Source organism: Ranitomeya imitator, unplaced genomic scaffold, assembly GCF_032444005.1.
Source record: "Ranitomeya imitator isolate aRanImi1 unplaced genomic scaffold, aRanImi1.pri SCAFFOLD_486, whole genome shotgun sequence".
Classification (NCBI taxonomy): Eukaryota; Metazoa; Chordata; class Amphibia; order Anura; family Dendrobatidae; genus Ranitomeya; species Ranitomeya imitator.
Window position 1 is genome coordinate 77,775 of NW_027194649.1, and position 15,841 is coordinate 93,615.

At 47.1% G+C, this 15,841-nt stretch overlaps 11 non-coding genes across 11 annotated transcripts; all 11 read right to left on the bottom strand.

The window, feature by feature from the left end:
- Nucleotides 1-1,008: 1,008 nt before the first annotated feature.
- Nucleotides 1,009-1,199, bottom strand: LOC138656157 (U2 spliceosomal RNA). Its single transcript, XR_011316748.1, has one exon. It is a non-coding gene; the product is annotated as a U2 spliceosomal RNA (small nuclear RNA).
- Nucleotides 1,200-2,413: 1,214 nt separating this feature from the next.
- LOC138656158 (U2 spliceosomal RNA) lies at nucleotides 2,414-2,604 on the bottom strand. Its single transcript, XR_011316749.1, has one exon. It is a non-coding gene; the product is annotated as a U2 spliceosomal RNA (small nuclear RNA).
- A 1,213-nt stretch (nucleotides 2,605-3,817) lies between these two features.
- Nucleotides 3,818-4,008, bottom strand: LOC138656159 (U2 spliceosomal RNA). Its single transcript, XR_011316750.1, has one exon. It is a non-coding gene; the product is annotated as a U2 spliceosomal RNA (small nuclear RNA).
- Nucleotides 4,009-5,221: 1,213 nt separating this feature from the next.
- LOC138656160 (U2 spliceosomal RNA) lies at nucleotides 5,222-5,412 on the bottom strand. The gene has a single exon (XR_011316751.1). It is a non-coding gene; the product is annotated as a U2 spliceosomal RNA (small nuclear RNA).
- A 1,213-nt stretch (nucleotides 5,413-6,625) lies between these two features.
- Nucleotides 6,626-6,816, bottom strand: LOC138656161 (U2 spliceosomal RNA). The gene has a single exon (XR_011316752.1). It is a non-coding gene; the product is annotated as a U2 spliceosomal RNA (small nuclear RNA).
- A 1,213-nt stretch (nucleotides 6,817-8,029) lies between these two features.
- On the bottom strand, nucleotides 8,030-8,220 carry LOC138656162 (U2 spliceosomal RNA). Its single transcript, XR_011316753.1, has one exon. It is a non-coding gene; the product is annotated as a U2 spliceosomal RNA (small nuclear RNA).
- Nucleotides 8,221-9,433: 1,213 nt separating this feature from the next.
- On the bottom strand, nucleotides 9,434-9,624 carry LOC138656163 (U2 spliceosomal RNA). The gene has a single exon (XR_011316754.1). It is a non-coding gene; the product is annotated as a U2 spliceosomal RNA (small nuclear RNA).
- A 1,213-nt stretch (nucleotides 9,625-10,837) lies between these two features.
- LOC138656164 (U2 spliceosomal RNA) lies at nucleotides 10,838-11,028 on the bottom strand. The gene has a single exon (XR_011316756.1). It is a non-coding gene; the product is annotated as a U2 spliceosomal RNA (small nuclear RNA).
- A 1,216-nt stretch (nucleotides 11,029-12,244) lies between these two features.
- Nucleotides 12,245-12,435, bottom strand: LOC138656165 (U2 spliceosomal RNA). The gene has a single exon (XR_011316757.1). It is a non-coding gene; the product is annotated as a U2 spliceosomal RNA (small nuclear RNA).
- Nucleotides 12,436-13,648: 1,213 nt separating this feature from the next.
- LOC138656167 (U2 spliceosomal RNA) lies at nucleotides 13,649-13,839 on the bottom strand. The gene has a single exon (XR_011316759.1). It is a non-coding gene; the product is annotated as a U2 spliceosomal RNA (small nuclear RNA).
- Nucleotides 13,840-15,052: 1,213 nt separating this feature from the next.
- LOC138656168 (U2 spliceosomal RNA) lies at nucleotides 15,053-15,243 on the bottom strand. The gene has a single exon (XR_011316760.1). It is a non-coding gene; the product is annotated as a U2 spliceosomal RNA (small nuclear RNA).
- Between the last annotated feature and the right edge of the window lie 598 nt (nucleotides 15,244-15,841).

Below are 15,841 nucleotides of genomic sequence, written 5' to 3' on the forward strand. Positions count from 1 at the left end.
TTTTTAAAAAATCTGCCTAACTCCGCCTAATCTGCATAACGCCGCCTGATCTGCATAACTCCGCCCATCTGAACACACCCTCCATCCCTTTGGCGCTCCAGAGTGCAACTATTAGTGCAAGTCTGCAAATTGCCCCTTTAAAAAAAAAAAAGACAATCCCCCTACCATGTGGTCTGCTGCTGTTCCAGCAGCAGACTGAAGACGGCGCCATTTTTCTCTGCCTTAGATAAGTCCAGAGCCCATTGTGACACGTGAGAGTTCCGGAGTCAATGGCTGAAGGCCCCATTGTGACAGCAGCAGCAGGTGAAGGTTCCGTGCATAGATTCTATCTACTGCAGGCGGGCAGGCAGCAGCAGCGCACCCAGTTGGTCAAAAGCATTAGAATACTACTCACACAGTACAAGACAAAATAGACAAGACTAGCACATTCAAGATCATCACAGACACCATTTTTCCTTCTTTATTGAAATACATATCATACACCACATAATTAAAAGTCAGTGGTCCACAAGAGGGAGCCAATGTTTTACAAAGGAATTTGTGCATGCGGTCACAAATGTAGTATGTATGGCCGAACTACTCGTAGGATACTTCAATTTAAACACTTCATGCTGACAGACAGCAGGCAGGCAGGCAGGCAGGCAGGCAGGCAGGCAGGCAGGCAGGCAGGCAGGCAGGGGCCTAATTTTGTAGATGGCACAATATATTAGCAACACTGTTACAAAGGCCTCATTCGGGCCTACATCTTAACACACCTGTTGCAACCAGCAAAGATTGCTTGATTGCTTGATTGATTGATTGCATATTGGATGCAATCCAATGCTGAACATGCACAGGTGAAAGCAAGGCACAGGAAATGTTGCAAACGGTCCAGTGAAACTGAGCAAATTGCTACATTTGCCACCTGAAACGTGCTTCTTTGACCCTGAAAAGAATTCTCAGAAAGTGTTAAATGACAACTTGCTGGGCTGATTTCAATTCAATCTGTTTTTGGAAACCGGATCAGAGAAGGGGTGCACTGTTCCCGGAGATACTGCAATAACGGGTCAATGCGTGGAGTGGACAGAGCAAGCTCCATTTCCAGCTCCCTGTTCTAAAAATCCATTTAATATATGGTCCCCAAATAGGGGACGTATCAGATATTAAACTGATAAGAACAGATACTACACTTGATCTTAGCCAAAAGGCCGAGAAGCGATAGCCTGAAATGGTTTGCCACTCCAGACGCCCCATGGCCCACAACCAGGACTCACTGTGGAGAGAGCCCAAAAGATGATTGCCCAGGGGAAGACATTTTTTTTCTAAACTCTGGATGCCTTCTCAAATGGCAGTTCTGGTGTGTGTGGGGGCGTGTGGGGGGTGTGTGGGGGTGTGTGGGGGTGTGTTCAATTTGGGCCCAACGCGTTTTTAAAAAATCTGCCTAACTCCGCCTAATCTGCATAACGCCGCCTGATCTGCATAACTCCGCCCATCTGAACACACCCTCCATCCCTTTGGCGCTCCAGAGTGCAACTATTAGTGCAAGTCTGCAAATTGCCCCTTTAAAAAAAAAAAAGACAATCCCCCTACCATGTGGTCTGCTGCTGTTCCAGCAGCAGACTGAAGACGGCGCCATTTTTCTCTGCCTTAGATAAGTCCAGAGCCCATTGTGACACGTGAGAGTTCCGGAGTCAATGGCTGAAGGCCCCATTGTGACAGCAGCAGCAGGTGAAGGTTCCGTGCATAGATTCTATCTACTGCAGGCGGGCAGGCAGCAGCAGCGCACACCAGTTGGTCAAAAGCATTAGAATACTACTCACACAGTACAAGACAAAATAGACAAGACTAGCACATTCAAGATCATCACAGACACCATTTTTCCTTCTTTATTGAAATACATATCATACACCACATAATTAAAAGTCAGTGGTCCACAAGAGGGAGCCAATGTTTTACAAAGGAATTTGTGCATGCGGTCACAAATGTAGTATGTATGGCCGAACTACTCGTAGGATACTTCAATTTAAACACTTCATGCTGACAGACAGCAGGCAGGCAGGCAGGCAGGCAGGCAGGCAGGCAGGCAGGCAGGCAGGCAGGCAGGGGCCTAATTTTGTAGATGGCACAATATATTAGCAACACTGTTACAAAGGCCTCATTCGGGCCTACATCTTAACACACCTGTTGCAACCAGCAAAGATTGCTTGATTGCTTGATTGATTGATTGCATATTGGATGCAATCCAATGCTGAACATGCACAGGTGAAAGCAAGGCACAGGAAATGTTGCAAACGGTCCAGTGAAACTGAGCAAATTGCTACATTTGCCACCTGAAACGTGCTTCTTTGACCCTGAAAAGAATTCTCAGAAAGTGTTAAATGACAACTTGCTGGGCTGATTTCAATTCAATCTGTTTTTGGAAACCGGATCAGAGAAGGGGTGCACTGTTCCCGGAGATACTGCAATAACGGGTCAATGCGTGGAGTGGACAGAGCAAGCTCCATTTCCAGCTCCCTGTTCTAAAAATCCATTTAATATATGGTCCCCAAATAGGGGACGTATCAGATATTAAACTGATAAGAACAGATACTACACTTGATCTTAGCCAAAAGGCCGAGAAGCGATAGCCTGAAATGGTTTGCCACTCCAGACGCCCCATGGCCCACAACCAGGACTCACTGTGGAGAGAGCCCAAAAGATGATTGCCCAGGGGAAGACATTTTTTTTCTAAACTCTGGATGCCTTCTCAAATGGCAGTTCTGGTGTGTGTGGGGGCGTGTGGGGGGTGTGTGGGGGTGTGTGGGGGTGTGTTCAATTTGGGCCCAACGCGTTTTTAAAAAATCTGCCTAACTCCGCCTAATCTGCATAACGCCGCCTGATCTGCATAACTCCGCCCATCTGAACACACCCTCCATCCCTTTGGCGCTCCAGAGTGCAACTATTAGTGCAAGTCTGCAAATTGCCCCTTTAAAAAAAAAAAAGACAATCCCCCTACCATGTGGTCTGCTGCTGTTCCAGCAGCAGACTGAAGACGGCGCCATTTTTCTCTGCCTTAGATAAGTCCAGAGCCCATTGTGACACGTGAGAGTTCCGGAGTCAATGGCTGAAGGCCCCATTGTGACAGCAGCAGCAGGTGAAGGTTCCGTGCATAGATTCTATCTACTGCAGGCGGGCAGGCAGCAGCAGCGCACCCAGTTGGTCAAAAGCATTAGAATACTACTCACACAGTACAAGACAAAATAGACAAGACTAGCACATTCAAGATCATCACAGACACCATTTTTCCTTCTTTATTGAAATACATATCATACACCACATAATTAAAAGTCAGTGGTCCACAAGAGGGAGCCAATGTTTTACAAAGGAATTTGTGCATGCGGTCACAAATGTAGTATGTATGGCCGAACTACTCGTAGGATACTTCAATTTAAACACTTCATGCTGACAGACAGCAGGCAGGCAGGCAGGCAGGCAGGCAGGCAGGCAGGCAGGCAGGCAGGCAGGCAGGGGCCTAATTTTGTAGATGGCACAATATATTAGCAACACTGTTACAAAGGCCTCATTCGGGCCTACATCTTAACACACCTGTTGCAACCAGCAAAGATTGCTTGATTGCTTGATTGATTGATTGCATATTGGATGCAATCCAATGCTGAACATGCACAGGTGAAAGCAAGGCACAGGAAATGTTGCAAACGGTCCAGTGAAACTGAGCAAATTGCTACATTTGCCACCTGAAACGTGCTTCTTTGACCCTGAAAAGAATTCTCAGAAAGTGTTAAATGACAACTTGCTGGGCTGATTTCAATTCAATCTGTTTTTGGAAACCGGATCAGAGAAGGGGTGCACTGTTCCCGGAGATACTGCAATAACGGGTCAATGCGTGGAGTGGACAGAGCAAGCTCCATTTCCAGCTCCCTGTTCTAAAAATCCATTTAATATATGGTCCCCAAATAGGGGACGTATCAGATATTAAACTGATAAGAACAGATACTACACTTGATCTTAGCCAAAAGGCCGAGAAGCGATAGCCTGAAATGGTTTGCCACTCCAGACGCCCCATGGCCCACAACCAGGACTCACTGTGGAGAGAGCCCAAAAGATGATTGCCCAGGGGAAGACATTTTTTTTCTAAACTCTGGATGCCTTCTCAAATGGCAGTTCTGGTGTGTGTGGGGGCGTGTGGGGGGTGTGTGGGGGTGTGTGGGGGTGTGTTCAATTTGGGCCCAACGCGTTTTTAAAAAATCTGCCTAACTCCGCCTAATCTGCATAACGCCGCCTGATCTGCATAACTCCGCCCATCTGAACACACCCTCCATCCCTTTGGCGCTCCAGAGTGCAACTATTAGTGCAAGTCTGCAAATTGCCCCTTTAAAAAAAAAAAAGACAATCCCCCTACCATGTGGTCTGCTGCTGTTCCAGCAGCAGACTGAAGACGGCGCCATTTTTCTCTGCCTTAGATAAGTCCAGAGCCCATTGTGACACGTGAGAGTTCCGGAGTCAATGGCTGAAGGCCCCATTGTGACAGCAGCAGCAGGTGAAGGTTCCGTGCATAGATTCTATCTACTGCAGGCGGGCAGGCAGCAGCAGCGCACCCAGTTGGTCAAAAGCATTAGAATACTACTCACACAGTACAAGACAAAATAGACAAGACTAGCACATTCAAGATCATCACAGACACCATTTTTCCTTCTTTATTGAAATACATATCATACACCACATAATTAAAAGTCAGTGGTCCACAAGAGGGAGCCAATGTTTTACAAAGGAATTTGTGCATGCGGTCACAAATGTAGTATGTATGGCCGAACTACTCGTAGGATACTTCAATTTAAACACTTCATGCTGACAGACAGCAGGCAGGCAGGCAGGCAGGCAGGCAGGCAGGCAGGCAGGCAGGCAGGCAGGCAGGGGCCTAATTTTGTAGATGGCACAATATATTAGCAACACTGTTACAAAGGCCTCATTCGGGCCTACATCTTAACACACCTGTTGCAACCAGCAAAGATTGCTTGATTGCTTGATTGATTGATTGCATATTGGATGCAATCCAATGCTGAACATGCACAGGTGAAAGCAAGGCACAGGAAATGTTGCAAACGGTCCAGTGAAACTGAGCAAATTGCTACATTTGCCACCTGAAACGTGCTTCTTTGACCCTGAAAAGAATTCTCAGAAAGTGTTAAATGACAACTTGCTGGGCTGATTTCAATTCAATCTGTTTTTGGAAACCGGATCAGAGAAGGGGTGCACTGTTCCCGGAGATACTGCAATAACGGGTCAATGCGTGGAGTGGACAGAGCAAGCTCCATTTCCAGCTCCCTGTTCTAAAAATCCATTTAATATATGGTCCCCAAATAGGGGACGTATCAGATATTAAACTGATAAGAACAGATACTACACTTGATCTTAGCCAAAAGGCCGAGAAGCGATAGCCTGAAATGGTTTGCCACTCCAGACGCCCCATGGCCCACAACCAGGACTCACTGTGGAGAGAGCCCAAAAGATGATTGCCCAGGGGAAGACATTTTTTTTCTAAACTCTGGATGCCTTCTCAAATGGCAGTTCTGGTGTGTGTGGGGGCGTGTGGGGGGTGTGTGGGGGTGTGTGGGGGTGTGTTCAATTTGGGCCCAACGCGTTTTTAAAAAATCTGCCTAACTCCGCCTAATCTGCATAACGCCGCCTGATCTGCATAACTCCGCCCATCTGAACACACCCTCCATCCCTTTGGCGCTCCAGAGTGCAACTATTAGTGCAAGTCTGCAAATTGCCCCTTTAAAAAAAAAAAAGACAATCCCCCTACCATGTGGTCTGCTGCTGTTCCAGCAGCAGACTGAAGACGGCGCCATTTTTCTCTGCCTTAGATAAGTCCAGAGCCCATTGTGACACGTGAGAGTTCCGGAGTCAATGGCTGAAGGCCCCATTGTGACAGCAGCAGCAGGTGAAGGTTCCGTGCATAGATTCTATCTACTGCAGGCGGGCAGGCAGCAGCAGCGCACCCAGTTGGTCAAAAGCATTAGAATACTACTCACACAGTACAAGACAAAATAGACAAGACTAGCACATTCAAGATCATCACAGACACCATTTTTCCTTCTTTATTGAAATACATATCATACACCACATAATTAAAAGTCAGTGGTCCACAAGAGGGAGCCAATGTTTTACAAAGGAATTTGTGCATGCGGTCACAAATGTAGTATGTATGGCCGAACTACTCGTAGGATACTTCAATTTAAACACTTCATGCTGACAGACAGCAGGCAGGCAGGCAGGCAGGCAGGCAGGCAGGCAGGCAGGCAGGCAGGCAGGCAGGGGCCTAATTTTGTAGATGGCACAATATATTAGCAACACTGTTACAAAGGCCTCATTCGGGCCTACATCTTAACACACCTGTTGCAACCAGCAAAGATTGCTTGATTGCTTGATTGATTGATTGCATATTGGATGCAATCCAATGCTGAACATGCACAGGTGAAAGCAAGGCACAGGAAATGTTGCAAACGGTCCAGTGAAACTGAGCAAATTGCTACATTTGCCACCTGAAACGTGCTTCTTTGACCCTGAAAAGAATTCTCAGAAAGTGTTAAATGACAACTTGCTGGGCTGATTTCAATTCAATCTGTTTTTGGAAACCGGATCAGAGAAGGGGTGCACTGTTCCCGGAGATACTGCAATAACGGGTCAATGCGTGGAGTGGACAGAGCAAGCTCCATTTCCAGCTCCCTGTTCTAAAAATCCATTTAATATATGGTCCCCAAATAGGGGACGTATCAGATATTAAACTGATAAGAACAGATACTACACTTGATCTTAGCCAAAAGGCCGAGAAGCGATAGCCTGAAATGGTTTGCCACTCCAGACGCCCCATGGCCCACAACCAGGACTCACTGTGGAGAGAGCCCAAAAGATGATTGCCCAGGGGAAGACATTTTTTTTCTAAACTCTGGATGCCTTCTCAAATGGCAGTTCTGGTGTGTGTGGGGGCGTGTGGGGGGTGTGTGGGGGTGTGTGGGGGTGTGTTCAATTTGGGCCCAACGCGTTTTTAAAAAATCTGCCTAACTCCGCCTAATCTGCATAACGCCGCCTGATCTGCATAACTCCGCCCATCTGAACACACCCTCCATCCCTTTGGCGCTCCAGAGTGCAACTATTAGTGCAAGTCTGCAAATTGCCCCTTTAAAAAAAAAAAAGACAATCCCCCTACCATGTGGTCTGCTGCTGTTCCAGCAGCAGACTGAAGACGGCGCCATTTTTCTCTGCCTTAGATAAGTCCAGAGCCCATTGTGACACGTGAGAGTTCCGGAGTCAATGGCTGAAGGCCCCATTGTGACAGCAGCAGCAGGTGAAGGTTCCGTGCATAGATTCTATCTACTGCAGGCGGGCAGGCAGCAGCAGCGCACCCAGTTGGTCAAAAGCATTAGAATACTACTCACACAGTACAAGACAAAATAGACAAGACTAGCACATTCAAGATCATCACAGACACCATTTTTCCTTCTTTATTGAAATACATATCATACACCACATAATTAAAAGTCAGTGGTCCACAAGAGGGAGCCAATGTTTTACAAAGGAATTTGTGCATGCGGTCACAAATGTAGTATGTATGGCCGAACTACTCGTAGGATACTTCAATTTAAACACTTCATGCTGACAGACAGCAGGCAGGCAGGCAGGCAGGCAGGCAGGCAGGCAGGCAGGCAGGCAGGCAGGCAGGGGCCTAATTTTGTAGATGGCACAATATATTAGCAACACTGTTACAAAGGCCTCATTCGGGCCTACATCTTAACACACCTGTTGCAACCAGCAAAGATTGCTTGATTGCTTGATTGATTGATTGCATATTGGATGCAATCCAATGCTGAACATGCACAGGTGAAAGCAAGGCACAGGAAATGTTGCAAACGGTCCAGTGAAACTGAGCAAATTGCTACATTTGCCACCTGAAACGTGCTTCTTTGACCCTGAAAAGAATTCTCAGAAAGTGTTAAATGACAACTTGCTGGGCTGATTTCAATTCAATCTGTTTTTGGAAACCGGATCAGAGAAGGGGTGCACTGTTCCCGGAGATACTGCAATAACGGGTCAATGCGTGGAGTGGACAGAGCAAGCTCCATTTCCAGCTCCCTGTTCTAAAAATCCATTTAATATATGGTCCCCAAATAGGGGACGTATCAGATATTAAACTGATAAGAACAGATACTACACTTGATCTTAGCCAAAAGGCCGAGAAGCGATAGCCTGAAATGGTTTGCCACTCCAGACGCCCCATGGCCCACAACCAGGACTCACTGTGGAGAGAGCCCAAAAGATGATTGCCCAGGGGAAGACATTTTTTTTCTAAACTCTGGATGCCTTCTCAAATGGCAGTTCTGGTGTGTGTGGGGGCGTGTGGGGGGTGTGTGGGGGTGTGTGGGGGTGTGTTCAATTTGGGCCCAACGCGTTTTTAAAAAATCTGCCTAACTCCGCCTAATCTGCATAACGCCGCCTGATCTGCATAACTCCGCCCATCTGAACACACCCTCCATCCCTTTGGCGCTCCAGAGTGCAACTATTAGTGCAAGTCTGCAAATTGCCCCTTTAAAAAAAAAAAAGACAATCCCCCTACCATGTGGTCTGCTGCTGTTCCAGCAGCAGACTGAAGACGGCGCCATTTTTCTCTGCCTTAGATAAGTCCAGAGCCCATTGTGACACGTGAGAGTTCCGGAGTCAATGGCTGAAGGCCCCATTGTGACAGCAGCAGCAGGTGAAGGTTCCGTGCATAGATTCTATCTACTGCAGGCGGGCAGGCAGCAGCAGCGCACCCAGTTGGTCAAAAGCATTAGAATACTACTCACACAGTACAAGACAAAATAGACAAGACTAGCACATTCAAGATCATCACAGACACCATTTTTCCTTCTTTATTGAAATACATATCATACACCACATAATTAAAAGTCAGTGGTCCACAAGAGGGAGCCAATGTTTTACAAAGGAATTTGTGCATGCGGTCACAAATGTAGTATGTATGGCCGAACTACTCGTAGGATACTTCAATTTAAACACTTCATGCTGACAGACAGCAGGCAGGCAGGCAGGCAGGCAGGCAGGCAGGCAGGCAGGCAGGCAGGCAGGCAGGGGCCTAATTTTGTAGATGGCACAATATATTAGCAACACTGTTACAAAGGCCTCATTCGGGCCTACATCTTAACACACCTGTTGCAACCAGCAAAGATTGCTTGATTGCTTGATTGATTGATTGCATATTGGATGCAATCCAATGCTGAACATGCACAGGTGAAAGCAAGGCACAGGAAATGTTGCAAACGGTCCAGTGAAACTGAGCAAATTGCTACATTTGCCACCTGAAACGTGCTTCTTTGACCCTGAAAAGAATTCTCAGAAAGTGTTAAATGACAACTTGCTGGGCTGATTTCAATTCAATCTGTTTTTGGAAACCGGATCAGAGAAGGGGTGCACTGTTCCCGGAGATACTGCAATAACGGGTCAATGCGTGGAGTGGACAGAGCAAGCTCCATTTCCAGCTCCCTGTTCTAAAAATCCATTTAATATATGGTCCCCAAATAGGGGACGTATCAGATATTAAACTGATAAGAACAGATACTACACTTGATCTTAGCCAAAAGGCCGAGAAGCGATAGCCTGAAATGGTTTGCCACTCCAGACGCCCCATGGCCCACAACCAGGACTCACTGTGGAGAGAGCCCAAAAGATGATTGCCCAGGGGAAGACATTTTTTTTCTAAACTCTGGATGCCTTCTCAAATGGCAGTTCTGGTGTGTGTGGGGGCGTGTGGGGGGTGTGTGGGGGTGTGTGGGGGTGTGTTCAATTTGGGCCCAACGCGTTTTTAAAAAATCTGCCTAACTCCGCCTAATCTGCATAACGCCGCCTGATCTGCATAACTCCGCCCATCTGAACACACCCTCCATCCCTTTGGCGCTCCAGAGTGCAACTATTAGTGCAAGTCTGCAAATTGCCCCTTTAAAAAAAAAAAAGACAATCCCCCTACCATGTGGTCTGCTGCTGTTCCAGCAGCAGACTGAAGACGGCGCCATTTTTCTCTGCCTTAGATAAGTCCAGAGCCCATTGTGACACGTGAGAGTTCCGGAGTCAATGGCTGAAGGCCCCATTGTGACAGCAGCAGCAGGTGAAGGTTCCGTGCATAGATTCTATCTACTGCAGGCGGGCAGGCAGCAGCAGCGCACCCAGTTGGTCAAAAGCATTAGAATACTACTCACACAGTACAAGACAAAATAGACAAGACTAGCACATTCAAGATCATCACAGACACCATTTTTCCTTCTTTATTGAAATACATATCATACACCACATAATTAAAAGTCAGTGGTCCACAAGAGGGAGCCAATGTTTTACAAAGGAATTTGTGCATGCGGTCACAAATGTAGTATGTATGGCCGAACTACTCGTAGGATACTTCAATTTAAACACTTCATGCTGACAGACAGCAGGCAGGCAGGCAGGCAGGCAGGCAGGCAGGCAGGCAGGCAGGCAGGCAGGCAGGGGCCTAATTTTGTAGATGGCACAATATATTAGCAACACTGTTACAAAGGCCTCATTCGGGCCTACATCTTAACACACCTGTTGCAACCAGCAAAGATTGCTTGATTGCTTGATTGATTGATTGCATATTGGATGCAATCCAATGCTGAACATGCACAGGTGAAAGCAAGGCACAGGAAATGTTGCAAACGGTCCAGTGAAACTGAGCAAATTGCTACATTTGCCACCTGAAACGTGCTTCTTTGACCCTGAAAAGAATTCTCAGAAAGTGTTAAATGACAACTTGCTGGGCTGATTTCAATTCAATCTGTTTTTGGAAACCGGATCAGAGAAGGGGTGCACTGTTCCCGGAGATACTGCAATAACGGGTCAATGCGTGGAGTGGACAGAGCAAGCTCCATTTCCAGCTCCCTGTTCTAAAAATCCATTTAATATATGGTCCCCAAATAGGGGACGTATCAGATATTAAACTGATAAGAACAGATACTACACTTGATCTTAGCCAAAAGGCCGAGAAGCGATAGCCTGAAATGGTTTGCCACTCCAGACGCCCCATGGCCCACAACCAGGACTCACTGTGGAGAGAGCCCAAAAGATGATTGCCCAGGGGAAGACATTTTTTTTCTAAACTCTGGATGCCTTCTCAAATGGCAGTTCTGGTGTGTGTGGGGGCGTGTGGGGGGTGTGTGGGGGTGTGTGGGGGTGTGTTCAATTTGGGCCCAACGCGTTTTTAAAAAATCTGCCTAACTCCGCCTAATCTGCATAACGCCGCCTGATCTGCATAACTCCGCCCATCTGAACACACCCTCCATCCCTTTGGCGCTCCAGAGTGCAACTATTAGTGCAAGTCTGCAAATTGCCCCTTTAAAAAAAAAAAAGACAATCCCCCTACCATGTGGTCTGCTGCTGTTCCAGCAGCAGACTGAAGACGGCGCCATTTTTCTCTGCCTTAGATAAGTCCAGAGCCCATTGTGACACGTGAGAGTTCCGGAGTCAATGGCTGAAGGCCCCATTGTGACAGCAGCAGCAGGTGAAGGTTCCGTGCATAGATTCTATCTACTGCAGGCGGGCAGGCAGCAGCAGCAGCGCACCCAGTTGGTCAAAAGCATTAGAATACTACTCACACAGTACAAGACAAAATAGACAAGACTAGCACATTCAAGATCATCACAGACACCATTTTTCCTTCTTTATTGAAATACATATCATACACCACATAATTAAAAGTCAGTGGTCCACAAGAGGGAGCCAATGTTTTACAAAGGAATTTGTGCATGCGGTCACAAATGTAGTATGTATGGCCGAACTACTCGTAGGATACTTCAATTTAAACACTTCATGCTGACAGACAGCAGGCAGGCAGGCAGGCAGGCAGGCAGGCAGGCAGGCAGGCAGGCAGGCAGGCAGGGGCCTAATTTTGTAGATGGCACAATATATTAGCAACACTGTTACAAAGGCCTCATTCGGGCCTACATCTTAACACACCTGTTGCAACCAGCAAAGATTGCTTGATTGCTTGATTGATTGATTGCATATTGGATGCAATCCAATGCTGAACATGCACAGGTGAAAGCAAGGCACAGGAAATGTTGCAAACGGTCCAGTGAAACTGAGCAAATTGCTACATTTGCCACCTGAAACGTGCTTCTTTGACCCTGAAAAGAATTCTCAGAAAGTGTTAAATGACAACTTGCTGGGCTGATTTCAATTCAATCTGTTTTTGGAAACCGGATCAGAGAAGGGGTGCACTGTTCCCGGAGATACTGCAATAACGGGTCAATGCGTGGAGTGGACAGAGCAAGCTCCATTTCCAGCTCCCTGTTCTAAAAATCCATTTAATATATGGTCCCCAAATAGGGGACGTATCAGATATTAAACTGATAAGAACAGATACTACACTTGATCTTAGCCAAAAGGCCGAGAAGCGATAGCCTGAAATGGTTTGCCACTCCAGACGCCCCATGGCCCACAACCAGGACTCACTGTGGAGAGAGCCCAAAAGATGATTGCCCAGGGGAAGACATTTTTTTTCTAAACTCTGGATGCCTTCTCAAATGGCAGTTCTGGTGTGTGTGGGGGCGTGTGGGGGGTGTGTGGGGGTGTGTGGGGGTGTGTTCAATTTGGGCCCAACGCGTTTTTAAAAAATCTGCCTAACTCCGCCTAATCTGCATAACGCCGCCTGATCTGCATAACTCCGCCCATCTGAACACACCCTCCATCCCTTTGGCGCTCCAGAGTGCAACTATTAGTGCAAGTCTGCAAATTGCCCCTTTAAAAAAAAAAAAGACAATCCCCCTACCATGTGGTCTGCTGCTGTTCCAGCAGCAGACTGAAGACGGCGCCATTTTTCTCTGCCTTAGATAAGTCCAGAGCCCATTGTGACACGTGAGAGTTCCGGAGTCAATGGCTGAAGGCCCCATTGTGACAGCAGCAGCAGGTGAAGGTTCCGTGCATAGATTCTATCTACTGCAGGCGGGCAGGCAGCAGCAGCGCACCCAGTTGGTCAAAAGCATTAGAATACTACTCACACAGTACAAGACAAAATAGACAAGACTAGCACATTCAAGATCATCACAGACACCATTTTTCCTTCTTTATTGAAATACATATCATACACCACATAATTAAAAGTCAGTGGTCCACAAGAGGGAGCCAATGTTTTACAAAGGAATTTGTGCATGCGGTCACAAATGTAGTATGTATGGCCGAACTACTCGTAGGATACTTCAATTTAAACACTTCATGCTGACAGACAGCAGGCAGGCAGGCAGGCAGGCAGGCAGGCAGGCAGGCAGGCAGGCAGGCAGGCAGGGGCCTAATTTTGTAGATGGCACAATATATTAGCAACACTGTTACAAAGGCCTCATTCGGGCCTACATCTTAACACACCTGTTGCAACCAGCAAAGATTGCTTGATTGCTTGATTGATTGATTGCATATTGGATGCAATCCAATGCTGAACATGCACAGGTGAAAGCAAGGCACAGGAAATGTTGCAAACGGTCCAGTGAAACTGAGCAAATTGCTACATTTGCCACCTGAAACGTGCTTCTTTGACCCTGAAAAGAATTCTCAGAAAGTGTTAAATGACAACTTGCTGGGCTGATTTCAATTCAATCTGTTTTTGGAAACCGGATCAGAGAAGGGGTGCACTGTTCCCGGAGATACTGCAATAACGGGTCAATGCGTGGAGTGGACAGAGCAAGCTCCATTTCCAGCTCCCTGTTCTAAAAATCCATTTAATATATGGTCCCCAAATAGGGGACGTATCAGATATTAAACTGATAAGAACAGATACTACACTTGATCTTAGCCAAAAGGCCGAGAAGCGATAGCCTGAAATGGTTTGCCACTCCAGACGCCCCATGGCCCACAACCAGGACTCACTGTGGAGAGAGCCCAAAAGATGATTGCCCAGGGGAAGACATTTTTTTTCTAAACTCTGGATGCCTTCTCAAATGGCAGTTCTGGTGTGTGTGGGGGCGTGTGGGGGGTGTGTGGGGGTGTGTGGGGGTGTGTTCAATTTGGGCCCAACGCGTTTTTAAAAAATCTGCCTAACTCCGCCTAATCTGCATAACGCCGCCTGATCTGCATAACTCCGCCCATCTGAACACACCCTCCATCCCTTTGGCGCTCCAGAGTGCAACTATTAGTGCAAGTCTGCAAATTGCCCCTTTAAAAAAAAAAAAGACAATCCCCCTACCATGTGGTCTGCTGCTGTTCCAGCAGCAGACTGAAGACGGCGCCATTTTTCTCTGCCTTAGATAAGTCCAGAGCCCATTGTGACACGTGAGAGTTCCGGAGTCAATGGCTGAAGGCCCCATTGTGACAGCAGCAGCAGGTGAAGGTTCCGTGCATAGATTCTATCTACTGCAGGCGGGCAGGCAGCAGCAGCGCACCCAGTTGGTCAAAAGCATTAGAATACTACTCACACAGTACAAGACAAAATAGACAAGACTAGCACATTCAAGATCATCACAGACACCATTTTTCCTTCTTTATTGAAATACATATCATACACCACATAATTAAAAGTCAGTGGTCCACAAGAGGGAGCCAATGTTTTACAAAGGAATTTGTGCATGCGGTCACAAATGTAGTATGTATGGCCGAACTACTCGTAGGATACTTCAATTTAAACACTTCATGCTGACAGACAGCAGGCAGGCAGGCAGGCAGGCAGGCAGGCAGGCAGGCAGGCAGGCAGGCAGGCAGGGGCCTAATTTTGTAGATGGCACAATATATTAGCAACACTGTTACAAAGGCCTCATTCGGGCCTACATCTTAACACACCTGTTGCAACCAGCAAAGATTGCTTGATTGCTTGATTGATTGATTGCATATTGGATGCAATCCAATGCTGAACATGCACAGGTGAAAGCAAGGCACAGGAAATGTTGCAAACGGTCCAGTGAAACTGAGCAAATTGCTACATTTGCCACCTGAAACGTGCTTCTTTGACCCTGAAAAGAATTCTCAGAAAGTGTTAAATGACAACTTGCTGGGCTGATTTCAATTCAATCTGTTTTTGGAAACCGGATCAGAGAAGGGGTGCACTGTTCCCGGAGATACTGCAATAACGGGTCAATGCGTGGAGTGGACAGAGCAAGCTCCATTTCCAGCTCCCTGTTCTAAAAATCCATTTAATATATGGTCCCCAAATAGGGGACGTATCAGATATTAAACTGATAAGAACAGATACTACACTTGATCTTAGCCAAAAGGCCGAGAAGCGATAGCCTGAAATGGTTTGCCACTCCAGACGCCCCATGGCCCACAACCAGGACTCACTGTGGAGAGAGCCCAAAAGATGATTGCCCAGGGGAAGACATTTTTTTTCTAAACTCTGGATGCCTTCTCAAATGGCAGTTCTGGTGTGTGTGGGGGCGTGTGGGGGGTGTGTGGGGGTGTGTGGGGGTGTGTTCAATTTGGGCCCAACGCGTTTTTAAAAAATCTGCCTAACTCCGCCTAATCTGCATAACGCCGCCTGATCTGCATAACTCCGCCCATCTGAACACACCCTCCATCCCTTTGGCGCTCCAGAGTGCAACTATTAGTGCAAGTCTGCAAATTGCCCCTTTAAAAAAAAAAAAGACAATCCCCCTACCATGTGGTCTGCTGCTGTTCCAGCAGCAGACTGAAGACGGCGCCATTTTTCTCTGCCTTAGATAAGTCCAGAGCCCATTGTGACACGTGAGAGTTCCGGAGTCAATGGCTGAAGGCCCCATTGTGACAGCAGCAGCAGGTGAAGGTTCCGTGCATAGATTCTATCTACTGCAGGCGGGCAGGCAGCAGCAGCGCACCCAGTTGGTCAAAAGCATTAGAATACTACTCA